Source organism: Dreissena polymorpha, chromosome 7 (genome assembly GCF_020536995.1).
Source record: "Dreissena polymorpha isolate Duluth1 chromosome 7, UMN_Dpol_1.0, whole genome shotgun sequence".
In the NCBI taxonomy this organism is placed as follows: domain Eukaryota; kingdom Metazoa; phylum Mollusca; class Bivalvia; order Myida; family Dreissenidae; genus Dreissena; species Dreissena polymorpha.
Genome location: NC_068361.1, coordinates 61,328,542 through 61,341,041, shown reverse-complemented (window position 1 = coordinate 61,341,041; position 12,500 = coordinate 61,328,542). Strand labels below are relative to the sequence as shown.

The window sequence follows — 12,500 nt, the reverse complement described above, 5'->3', positions numbered from 1 at the left end:
TTTTTTGTTGTTAAAATTAACCCCATTTAAGAACCTTCTAAGATTGTTTAGACGTAGATGATTAGGTGTTCATATCGCATTAAATGCAAAACAGTCCTTATAAGCACTCTCTATGTGTTTATGCCACGCAGATCGATAGGGCTGCATTAGTTATATAACATTTTTTATAATGCACAATATCGTACATGCATAAGTCAATGTCAACTGGATGCAGATTTATAGTGCTTCATTAGTTCTCAATCACAATTTAAAAACATAACAATATTGTACGGATGGAGATGAATATAGTTTATTAAATCAAAACTTACACAATCAGCTGGCGAATGATGTTTATTGAATAAACATCATACAATTAATAGTTAAGTCAAAAGTTTAGTCGGCATCTAAATCTGTTCCGGAGAATACACATGCCAAAAAGCTAAACGTACTAAATTTCTGATGACGAATACACATTGGGATATACACTAGATTACAGTCTGCTATAAAGAATCTGTTTTGCACATCTGCACGTAACATTAACCTGTGGTGAAGCCCACTGTCCGAAGCGTTCAGATTATACAAATACAAATACACTTGTATAGCGCAAAAACTATAAATATTCTATTGCGCTTCACAAAACGTCCTATATACACAGATTGAGATATCATCTAGTGAGCTTGCAGGTTACATAAATGCATCTAAGTGTTATGGAATCGCTCAAATAGGTAGGTTTTGAGCTTGCTCTTAAACGCTGTTTCCGAGTCAGCCGATTTCAAATGTCCGGGAGCACTTTCCACCATTTCGGTCCTACCACTCACCAGTCGGCGATCTTGGTTCTATGCCTTGGCACAAGGAACTGGATGCCTACTGATGATCGCAAGCGGTAGCTTCCTTGTGCGTGTGTGAACATCGATCTTAGGTAAATTGGCGCAGTGCCCTTAACGACCCGGAAAACAATGACAAGCATCTTGAACATTATTCTTGCATGCACTGGCAGCCAATGTAATCGTTTTAGCAAGTCGGAACTACGTTCTTCATACGATGAACAGGTTACTAACGTGGCAGCATTGTTTTGAATTCTTTGTACTTTGTTCAGCTGATATGCCGAAATGTCAGCAATGAGTCCATTACAGAAATCAAGATGGGAATGAATAAGACCATGAACAAGAATTTAAGTGGATTTTTGTGTCAAATGTTTTCGGATACACCGCAAGTTTCTTAACTGGCTATAGGCGACTTGGCATTTCTTTCGAATGTGCAGATCAAAATTTAAGGTACTTGACATATGCACCCCAAGGTCGCCAACATTGTCCACACACTTCACCTCACAACCACCAACACTCACACTAGTAATGCTCAGTTTTTTAATTGTTGTTTTGTCCCAAAAGCTATAATGTCAGTTTTTGCATTGTTCATTTTGAGCTTGTATTTAGTCATCCAGTTAATGATATTTTCAAGACAGTCATTCATTTGGTTAATTCACTTTGTTGATTTCCAGCTTTTATTTTAAAGGCAACTTTATGGTCATCAGCATAATCGTAAAGGTCAGATGAATAGTTTTAAACAACCCTGTTTAGCCCAGCAATATACATTGTGAAGATAACCGGGCCGGCGTAAGAGCCCTGTGGGACGCCACAGTGTAGTGGCATGGTGTCAGACGAAGCATTGCCAATCTTGACCTTCATGGTTCTGTCAGTAAGGTAGGATTCAATCCACCTGAGTGCAGTGTTGGTTATGCCGAAGTCATCTTGCATCAGCTGAAGAGCGGAACGAATGTCTATTGTGTCAAATGCAGCGCTAAGGTCAATCACCGCTACAAGTGTCACGAGATTCAGATCCATTGATTCAAGAATATCACCGTACATCTTCAGCATCGCTGTTTCTATTCCGTTTGATTGCTCGGCGTTACGGATACGCGGATTAGACATGGGATTACTAAATCAGGCGATTTTTGGAATGTGTGCTTTATTTATGTTTACATATATTATATAATGGACAGCGTCTAATTTACCGGCGAATTTTTGAGGGAGCCACAATTTCAAGACGTTGCTGACGTTTTCAGGTATTGTTCTAGTTTCACTTTGATTTATTGTTGTACTAGATTATTGACCCGATTTACGAGTGTTCATGTAAAGATTGAATAAACTTGAATGCTATAACGAAAGCGAACTAAGATTTGTTTTGTCGTAATAATAGAGGGGGGGGGGGGACCAACAAATGCATTTAAACAATGCGTTTTTAGTTTTAACCTATTTATTTTAGCTCGATTGCATCGAAAGCCAAAGGCTTATATAAACGCTCTCGATTCCGTTTCCTGGGCCTAGAACCAGTACTTGGTGTCTTTGATCGAACCCATGACCTCCCGGTCGCTAGGTGGACACCATATCCATTACACCACGGCAACCGAAAAATGCTGTTTTCGGGACTGATTTAAGTTCTGTTGCTGCTGTTTCGGTGATAATTTTTCCAATAATAGATTTTGATCAAAGTTTTAACACAAGAAATACAAACAAATATTATCTATTAAATAAAAACATAGGGTCACCGTCCATTGTCTTTCTTTGGCAGGAAAAAATGTCGAAAGCGGGAAGGAAAAGGGTGAAGCTTTCGCTGTTTATTACAAGGGCAGGCATGTGATTGACGTGTGTGGCGGGTATGAAGACGCAGAGAGCTATCGCCCTTGGACGGATAATACCACTACGATGGCATTGTCATGCACAAAGGGAGTCGCCGCCATCTTACTTGTTACAATGATTGAGCTGTAGCCTAAGAGTAATTGCACATTTGTGCTTAACTTAAAGAAATTTCAGAATTTTGTTTATATATCTCGGTTTAAAAAATAATTTTGGCACTATTCCACATACCGAAAACGTATTAAGAAATTAATATCAACACGTTAAACAGAGCGAAAAAAAACGTTGAAGAAAAAAAAATCCAGCCTTCCTGACTGTCTAAATCTTATTGTTTTCATCGCATACTTCGACTATCATCATTTTGCTTAAATATAAATCCCTTGATGTAGGAGCGAAGACACGGAAAACTCCAAAACTCTGGCATTCAGCGTCACCAATCAGATTACCATTAGAATGTAAACGAACCGACGTTTTAACGTGCACAATAAATAGGCAATAAATTACTCTTAAGTTGTTAGGTAATTCAAAACATTCGCCGATAATAATGAGTATTGTGAAAACGACGTATTTCGAAAAGAATGCGTTTATTTGCAAAACAAGTATATTTGTTTTTACAGATTCAGTATCTTTGATTTTATAAGAAAGTGGTTGTATTAATCAACTCATTAATTTACCTTAAATCTTGAACATGAGTCTTACATTTGCCTATGTGTGATTTGCCGATCACATTCTGATTTGTATTAGGGCAAATTTTATAAATATAGTTTAGAAGGTGAAAATTGTATCTTAAGTCCATTACCGTGCTTCCTTCGTATACCTCCCTGCTGCTTTTACTCCTCATTTCATATTCATTATATTCTGATGTCGTTAACTTAATAGTGCACTTTGTGATAGCCTTTATTACTTTGTTTTACGTATATTTCAGTCTTTTTTAAGGCCAAAGTTTTACTTTATAATGTCAACGTCCATTATCAGAGATGTATACAATACACTTTTGTTATAAAAAGGTCTAATGCTACTATTTAAAGGTATAATATATATTAATTTCGTCTTAGATGCTCATCTGAATGCAAAGGATAGACACTTGTAGCAATTTTGTGCAAGAACACATGCTACAAAATAGCTTTGTATCCATTAAATCTAAGATTATATGGTTGTACAAATAAGTGTGTTAAGATCTAATGAAAATGTTTTTGTCAAATCCATGCACCGAGGTTTTGAAGTTTCATGGAAACGAGGATATTGTTTAGGTACAGAGTATCGATTTTATGTATCCGACAATCACAACAACACAACATACTGGTTTTACAAAAGACATGTAAGTCTTGTCGAAAGTGGGCATGAACAAAGGAATATATTTCAAGTACATCTTATTCAATATGTCTAATTTGTAAAGTATATGCAATAATTTTTGTGTATAGACAATATGTGCAAGTTTGCTTAAGACTGTTGACGTTTTACTGGCGATGTATTCATTTGGGGAATACTATCTTAAAACTTACAGAACTAAAAATAACCACCCACTAGCCTAATTTGTAGCGAACTCGCAACATGCTCGGTTTACATGTGGCTTTAAGAAGAAAATAAACAGTTCCATAAATTCGCCCCCTCCTCCTGAGGAGGGATGAAAATACCATATTAGCCAGCGGTCTTAGAGTAGACAAATATTTTACTTTATACGAAACATTGATTTATTGTGAATTGTGGAATGGTGCCTTTAAAACATGATGCACCAAACAGTGTCATGCCTATTGATGCCTTCTATTTCTGTGGGTAGAGGAATCATCAGCCCCAAATCGCTGGTGATGGACTACTGGCCCGAGTTTGCGGTCAAAGGGAAGGACAACATCACCGTAGAGATGCTGATAAGTCATCAGGTAAGATCACTGGAAGACTAGCATTATGGTTAGATTAAATATATTTACATTCATCTGACATGTTTTAGCTTACATGAGCAGGAAGCTGCATTTTACCCTTTGTAAATGTTTGTGATCGACTTTTGTCCGTAGTGGGTTTCTTGCCCTCAACAATTATCGAAGTCATTAGATCAAAGTGAAAAACATCTACATGTGAAGACTCTTTAAATCAACAGTTCTGTCATATTGAAGTGTTTTTGCTCGTGATCATATTGGGTTCTTAGTTTGAAATTCACAGAGAACAAAGGCTTGAGACAGCCTCGGACACGGCATTGCAGTCCAACTGAGCAAAACATGCGCATGTTAGGCATATTGATCCCTCTTTTATCATCAGTTGGCAAAATTTGCCAATTGTGAACGTTTTATAGACCGCATTCATTGCCGCAATATTCCCGCAACTCACACATTGCAATTGCATCAATGATAGTTCTATCCAGCGTAGAGCATAGGCCATCTTTTGTAAAAAAAACTTGGTTTTTATTTCAAATTGAATATTTTAACAAGCATTTGAAATCGCTAGATATAAACCTATGATTGAATATTTTGAACAAGCATTTGCAATCGCTAGATTTAAATATATGATTTAATATTTTTAACGAGCATTTGCAATTGCTAGATTGAAACCTATGCTTGAATATTTTTAACAAGCATTTGCAATTGCTAGATTTAAACCTATGATTGAATATTTTTAACAAGCATTTGGAATCGCTAGACTTAAATCGGTGATTAAATGTTTTTAACAAGCATTTGCAATTGCTAGATTTAAACCTATGATTGAATAGTTTAAACAAGCGTTTGGAATCGCTAGATTTCAACCTATGATTGAATATTTTTAACAAGCATTTGCAATCGCTAGATTTAAACCTATGACTTAATGACTTATGTTTGCAAGTTTGAGATTTGAATCGTTTACCAACAGTTTAAGATATTTACGCAATCAAACTTATTTGAGTTTAATTTCAACATATATAATTTAGCTCGACTACATCGGTTCCTTGGGCTTATGTAGATATCCTCAAATATATGTTGAGGCGAGAACCACTACTAGGTGTCTTGGCGACCTATTCTCTATATCTCAATAGATACTTAAAATCAGCAAATATTTCGCAAAATATTTCGTTAAATAAAGTTATCCAATAAAAATCAGTGTTTCTTATAGCAATATCCAAACTTTCAACGCTAGATATTGCATGGTAACATAAATTTAACGAAATATTTTTTGTGGCACAATATAATCCATGTTTAACACATAATGGTTTGTATATGCTGCTGTACTTCAAGGTCAGATTGTATATCTTAATGTATCATAATACTGCTCTACTTCAAGGTCAGATTGTATATCTTAATGTATCATAATGCTGCTCTACTTCAAAGTTAGATTGTATATCTTAATGTATCATAATGCTGCTGTACTTCAAGGTTAGATTGTATATCTTAATGTATAATAATGCTGGTCTACTTCAAAGTCAGATTGTATATCTTAATGTATCATAATGCTGCTCTACTTCAAAGTCAGATTGTATATCTTAATGTATTATAATGCTGCTCTACTTCAAGGTCAGATTGTATATCTTAATGTATCATAATGCTGCTGTACTTCAAGGTCAGATTGTATATCTTAATGTATCATAATACTGCTCTACTTCAAGGTCAGATTGTATATCTTAATGTATCATAATGCTGCTCTACTTCAAGGTTAGATTGTATATCTTAATGTATCATAATGCTGCTGTACTTCAAGGTCAGATTGTATATCTTAACGTATCATAGTCCTGCTCTACTTCAAGGTCAGATTGTATACCTTAATGTATCATAATGCTGCTGTACTTCAAGGTCAGATTGTATATCTTAATGTATCATAATGCTGCTGTACTTCAATGTCAGATTGTATATCTTAACGCATCATAGTCCTGCTGTACTTCAAGGGCAGATTGTATATGTTAATGTATCATAATACTGCTCTTTTCAAGTCCTGAATCGGGAATCTTTATGTTTTTCCTGCTGCTCTATTTCAAGGCTTAGACTCGTGAAACTTACTTCTTTTTAAGTTTGCACTTATTCAAGGCCGGACTAATGAAAATCACTATTAGTTTATGCTGCTCTATTTCAAAATCAGATTCGAAAATCGTACTGTTTTCGTTTTTTGCCCTATTTAAATGCCGGACTCGTAAATCTGATTCTTCCTTAAGGCTTCTCTATTTAAATTCCTTACTACGGAATCTTACACTTTCTTTATGTTTCTCCATTGCAATAACAGGTTTGCGAATCTACATGTGCGTTACTTTGTTCTATTTTAAGGCCGGACTTGTTTACTTGGATACACCGCTGTCTCTACGAGAGTACGACACGGACAGGGAGAAATGGTCGAGGACTCTGGCAGATCAATCACCAGCCTGGTCGCCTGTGTAAGGGTTTTCATAGGTTATTTAACTAGCGACTTTTGCTATGTAGTTTTCGTATGGTCTAATTTAGCATCGTACGAGTAATTCATTTTACAATACACTTTTCGAAGAAGCATACTTGCAAAGCACAAACAACTACGACGTCCTCGTAGTTCAGTATTTACTTCATTGGTTATTCTCGCATAGTTCACTAACATACTGATAATATGCGTCTACGTTTCGAAACACCAAACTAAACTCGTGCATTGAAAATGTCATAAAATCTTCAACAAGATCTTTTGATAAAGTAAAGAGCGATTTTTTTCTATACAACAAGTCAATACTTTTGAATCATTGATATGTTCATGAAAAAAGGGCATGTAAAAGAGAAAACGATTCAAAGGAAATGAAAATAATACACATATTGTGAAATCGTTGAGGATTGTAATTGTTGTTCTGTGTTTTGTAAGGAGGGCTACTGATGCGTTGGCGTAATACTACGGGTGCCTTTAGCTCTAGTGGTTGAGTGTTCGTCTTGTCAACCATTTCATGAATCATACAGATAAAGCGAACTTTAAAACTCAAACAAACTTCTGAACTAATACAATATCCCCCGCCAAACACACAAAAACCTTATTGTTTATAACTTGTTAAGGTTGTTTCTTGATCAGTAGTTCGTCCAATAGCGTTCAGGTTCAAGTGCAGTTATTATGCTTCAGGTTCGCAGTTTGGTTACCATTCGTTAACCTTCGGACTGTACGTGGACGAGTTGATACAGAGGGCAGACTCTCAACACAGAGACACTGCAACGATCTTTCAGGATCTGATAGCAAAACCTTTCGGTATGTTTACGCAATTTATTTAATATGTCGTTTAAAAAAGCGGACAATGTGACAAACCAAACCAAACAAACCAAATACATTTGAATCAAAATTTGAGGTGCAAGGAGAACAGGGGACAATGATTTTCTTTTTGTCATTTATATGTTTATTTGTATTCCATCCTCATCTCCTGACATCATAAATACGGACGTCGCATTGTAAACCTTTTAACATCCTTCTACACTGTTAACATGGAATAATAGATATGGACAGTTACAAATTATACAGGCAAAATATTTAAAACATATTTTTCAACAGTCCATTCTTAAAACGTGGCTGTAATTGCAATCGTAACAAACAGTATTCTATTATGCATTTTTTTAAAATTTTGATCCGAATATCCGAAACCGATTATGTTACTTTGCATGTACTTTTGAACAAAACTATATACATGTTTAGCAAATTTGTGTGCAACGTCCACATATAAAACCAAAGAAAGAATTTGGTATTATACTTCTATTTAAGCTATTACATGTCTGGCAGCATTGTTGGCGGAAAGTAACTGTTCGAAAATTACATAACATAAATAAAAGATTGAACATTGTCCAGCTTGTATGGAACTTGAGAGACGAGAATTTTAGTCTCGTCCGGAAACTCTTTCTTATTATCCGCACATCCGAACAACCTTAGTCCTAAAAATACTGATGTGATTATCCAATTATAAATTAAACAAAAATATCTAACTGAATTACCTGCCCCAAGGCAAAATCAAACTACGTAAATTACCAACATACGAAAGGGCTAATTCATACCACTAACCCATACTGATTAGAAATTAAAGATCGGATACAAAAATGATCCTACAGTTCACACAGTAATTGATCTTATCATCAAGTTTCTCGTCATTCATTTGAGTTTGACAATTGTATAAACATTCTTTGCAGGTTAAGATTTCGGTATGAACACACCTCGGTGCGAGTTTGCTCGCTCGGCAAGACTGGTGACCACATCGTATCTTCAACTGCTTATCGACTCACTCAGTTTCCCTCGATATCTCGCGCCCGTCTTCCAGATTATAACCCAGCCTAACTCGCTCATGGCGAAGTCTTTAGTACCTATTACAGAATACGCTCAGGTGAAATGTAGCCAGTATTTATTTGTAAATAAGAAATTCAATTATTCGACGAAACAAAATCTGAAAGGAATTGTTCACATGAATTGTTGCCTACTTACAAAATTCGAAATTTGCGATAAAACTAGCACACTAGTGTATTTGTTTATTAGTTCAGTTTTGTAAAAATGTTTTTTAAATAAAGGTTTGCACATACGATCTCTTTATTGACAGGCTTCCATATTTTATCTGGTTTTAGAAAGAAATTGACATTTATGCGTGTATTTTGCCATTCAGAAAATACGAATGTTGATTTACGTATTGTCTACAATGTAAACATTTAAATATGTAAATTTCAGGATACAAAAGCGTTAAACAATCCCACAGTCCGCGAGGTCACAATATCGTCTGCATCCGGAACAGGAACGGCTCGTGGATTGGCCCGCCTTTACGGAATAGTTGCCACCGGAGGATCGGTGGGCGGAGAATCGTTGCTGTCACATGATAGCATCAAATATATGTCCGTGCCTATTATCTTTGGCAAAGACTCCGTGTGGAGAAGTGGAGAAGACACCGAGCTTTGGCCCTGGAACATTGTATAGAAAGAACCCGAAAGTAAGAATGTTGGACGTCACACTTTTTTGTTTACCTGAGAATGAAGTGCTCATGGTTAGCTATTTGTTCAGTCTATGTCTGGAGGCCTTCGACAACTTTTGGCTTTTTAACACTCCAGAGGCCAATTTTTTTTATCTTAGCAGGATGAAACTTAATCAGAACGTTTATCTCGACAATATTTATGTCAACATTGTGTTTGGAGTACGTGCGTCTTTGAGAAAAACTAGATCACCAGGTAAAATCTTAGAAACAAAAAAGTGTTACCAATCTAGAATCCACGTTTATGGCTAATTTTTGACAAAACTTGATCATAATATTGATCTTAAAAATACCTATAACAAGTTTGAATCTGTTTCTCGTGTTTCCTTAAAATTAGATCACCAGGTCAAGACTTAAAAACACACTACGTTTAGCTCGCTTATACTCTAGAGACCACAGGTTTCATAGTATCTTGATGAGTTTTGGTCAGAATGCCTTTATAGTTTATTTATAATATATAGAACTATGTGGAATATCGGACATGTTTATTTAAAACTAGATTATAAGGTTCAGATTTTTTACTCAATCTTAATGAAGCTTTTTTAGAATGCTCGTCGTGGCAATACCTTGGACATGGTCGAATCTGGGTTAGTCCAAAACGTAGGTCACAAGGTCGAACTATATTGTCACTACTGTAAAAAGCACATTTATGACACACTATTGATGGAATTTGGTTGGAATGTTAATCTTGACAATACCTTGGATAAGTTTGAGTCTTGTTTAAGTTTGATAAAAATTAGGTCACTCGGACGAATCTAAGAAAAACATTGTTATAAATGAGGAAGCCACAGTCATGCCTATTATTTTTGACTCTGATATAGTGCTTATCTTGATAATGTCTACGCCATATTATGATTTGGATCACGAGTTACAAAAACTAGATCGTAAGGTTAAATCTTAGAAACAAAACAAACAAATGCCACTCTAAAAGCCATGTGTATGAGTTAATTTTGATTAAAAATGGTCACATTGTTTATCTTGACGAAATCAAGGTCATTTTTAAATCCGGGGAAAGTGGGTTCATACGCTTGGTAAATAGTTCAAGTCTTCGACAATTGGGATGCGTTCCACTCAGGTGAGCGCTTTAGGTCCAGCGTGGCCCATTTGTTCATTTCCACACCGGTAAACTACATGTTTTAAAGTAAACCATGCACTGGACTTGAAAAATGTTGTCATGTGTTCTTATTTATTTTAATAAGTATGGTTTATTTAAATGCTGGAGAAATACCACCCATGCAAGACCAACAATGTATATGATCAACTATGAACACGGTCTGAAACAGATGGACTTTAGGTTTATATCAGCATTAATTTAAACAAAGAAATAATAATGTATGATAGTTCTGGAGCTCATTTAGCAACTTATTCCGTGTGCAAGCGACTCAAATACTGGCAGCTTTAAAATGGTTTGTCAATATTTTAAGCAGATATAGAATAGAAGTCATAACTTCTTTTAAAAAGATGTGTAATGACTCAATATGTGTATTTATGCTTTTGTTGAGAATCAATTGATTAATGTGGAGAAAGCTATAAAGTACATCCTAGGCTATATAAAATGCTCGAGATCACTTAACAATGTGGTGTTCATTTATGTTTGAGGACATACGTGTTCCACCTACCTACGTATTGTTATATAGTTTTTATAAGCATTCTAGTCCAAGTGGCAAATTGTCATTGCTTTGGAACACGTCGATCAAACATTTAAGTACACTTTTATTGCCACGACTCTTGATTCAGATGATTCAAATGCCTCATGTGCTAGAATATTCGAAATAGGACATGCAACATGAAAATCTGAATACATACCGGTGTAGAAAATTGTTATCACAGTGTTGTAAAGAAGCTACTGCACACCATTTTCTACATCTTCTTTATCAATACCCTTCAACTTCAGGGCCAAGACGCCGTTGGCCACACCGACCGGAGGTCAGGTTGCTATTGGAGATGAGGCAAACGCCCTGGGTATCGCCTACCTGACCAATTACCTGTCAGTCAACGGCCTCGGGGATGACCCGAGCTACGTTGATCTCGAGAACGCTCTCTACGAGGCGATTGACATATTGCAGAGGAGGACTTGATCAAGGATTATCTTAGACTGTTTTAGACCAAAATGATACATTAGAATAATTTGAAATTTTACTCTTTTATTTGCAAAGTGTTTGAAAAACTTGCAGCATCATCGTATTAAGCTTTACAGTCAACCGCTTCTTTGATGTAAACGACATGTTAAGTATTTGTATATTTTTTTTAATGAATATCTCTGAACACCTTTGTGTAGTTATGTTTCCGTCAATGAATGTATGCATGGAGCAGTTCACATTTTAAGCATTGTTTAAGCGACGTCCAAGAGTCCATATTTATTTTTGTATTCGTGTATTTGTCATCCAAGGTTTTGTACTTACAAATGTTGCATACCTTGAATACATTGAGTATTTGGACGTTTAAACTATGTTTTTTAATAAAGTATCGAAAGAAACACTGTATAAAAATAAGTATTTATATTTATGACATAGCATAACAAATAACACAGTTTGCAGATGAAGGAACTTAACTGCTTGATGGAAGTGATAAGGCATTCATCAAAACCCTCATCCTACATTAATTTCCCCAATATTATGGTTTAAAGGGTAATGGCGACAAAACCGTGTTATTTAGAAAGGTTCCGTAAAAGTGGTTAATGTCATTGCAAATGTAAAAAGTTAAAAATAATATTGATACACATACTCATTACAGTGTACAGTAGTAAATGATATGGATTTCCGATTGCAAAAACACTTGTATTAGAAAAAATCGTGAACTTTGAAAAAAGCTTTCTTGAGTCGTGTGCAACAAAGAAGTATCACCCATTTTGAAAATATGTTTTAAATACATGCGTACATTTTCGGTCTTTTTCCAATAGACAATATCTTAAAATTTCAGAAACTCCAGTTATTCTTTAATCACAAGTTTTTAAATGGACCTCGACCTTTTCGTTTTTTCTAGTTAGTTTAAGAGGGGAATACGAG

The 12,500-nt window shown here is 35.5% G+C and overlaps 1 protein-coding gene across 1 annotated transcript in view; it reads left to right on the top strand.

The window, feature by feature from the left end:
• The first annotated feature begins 9,244 nt into the window (after positions 1 to 9,244).
• The window catches only part of LOC127840156 (protein draper-like), a 37,627-nt gene continuing 34,371 nt past the window's right edge, over positions 9,245 to 12,500 (top strand). Inside the window, exon 1 of the mRNA XM_052368646.1 lies at positions 9,245 to 9,456. The gene's annotated coding sequence lies outside the window, so the exon portion shown is untranslated. The remainder of the gene's footprint in view (positions 9,457 to 12,500) is intronic.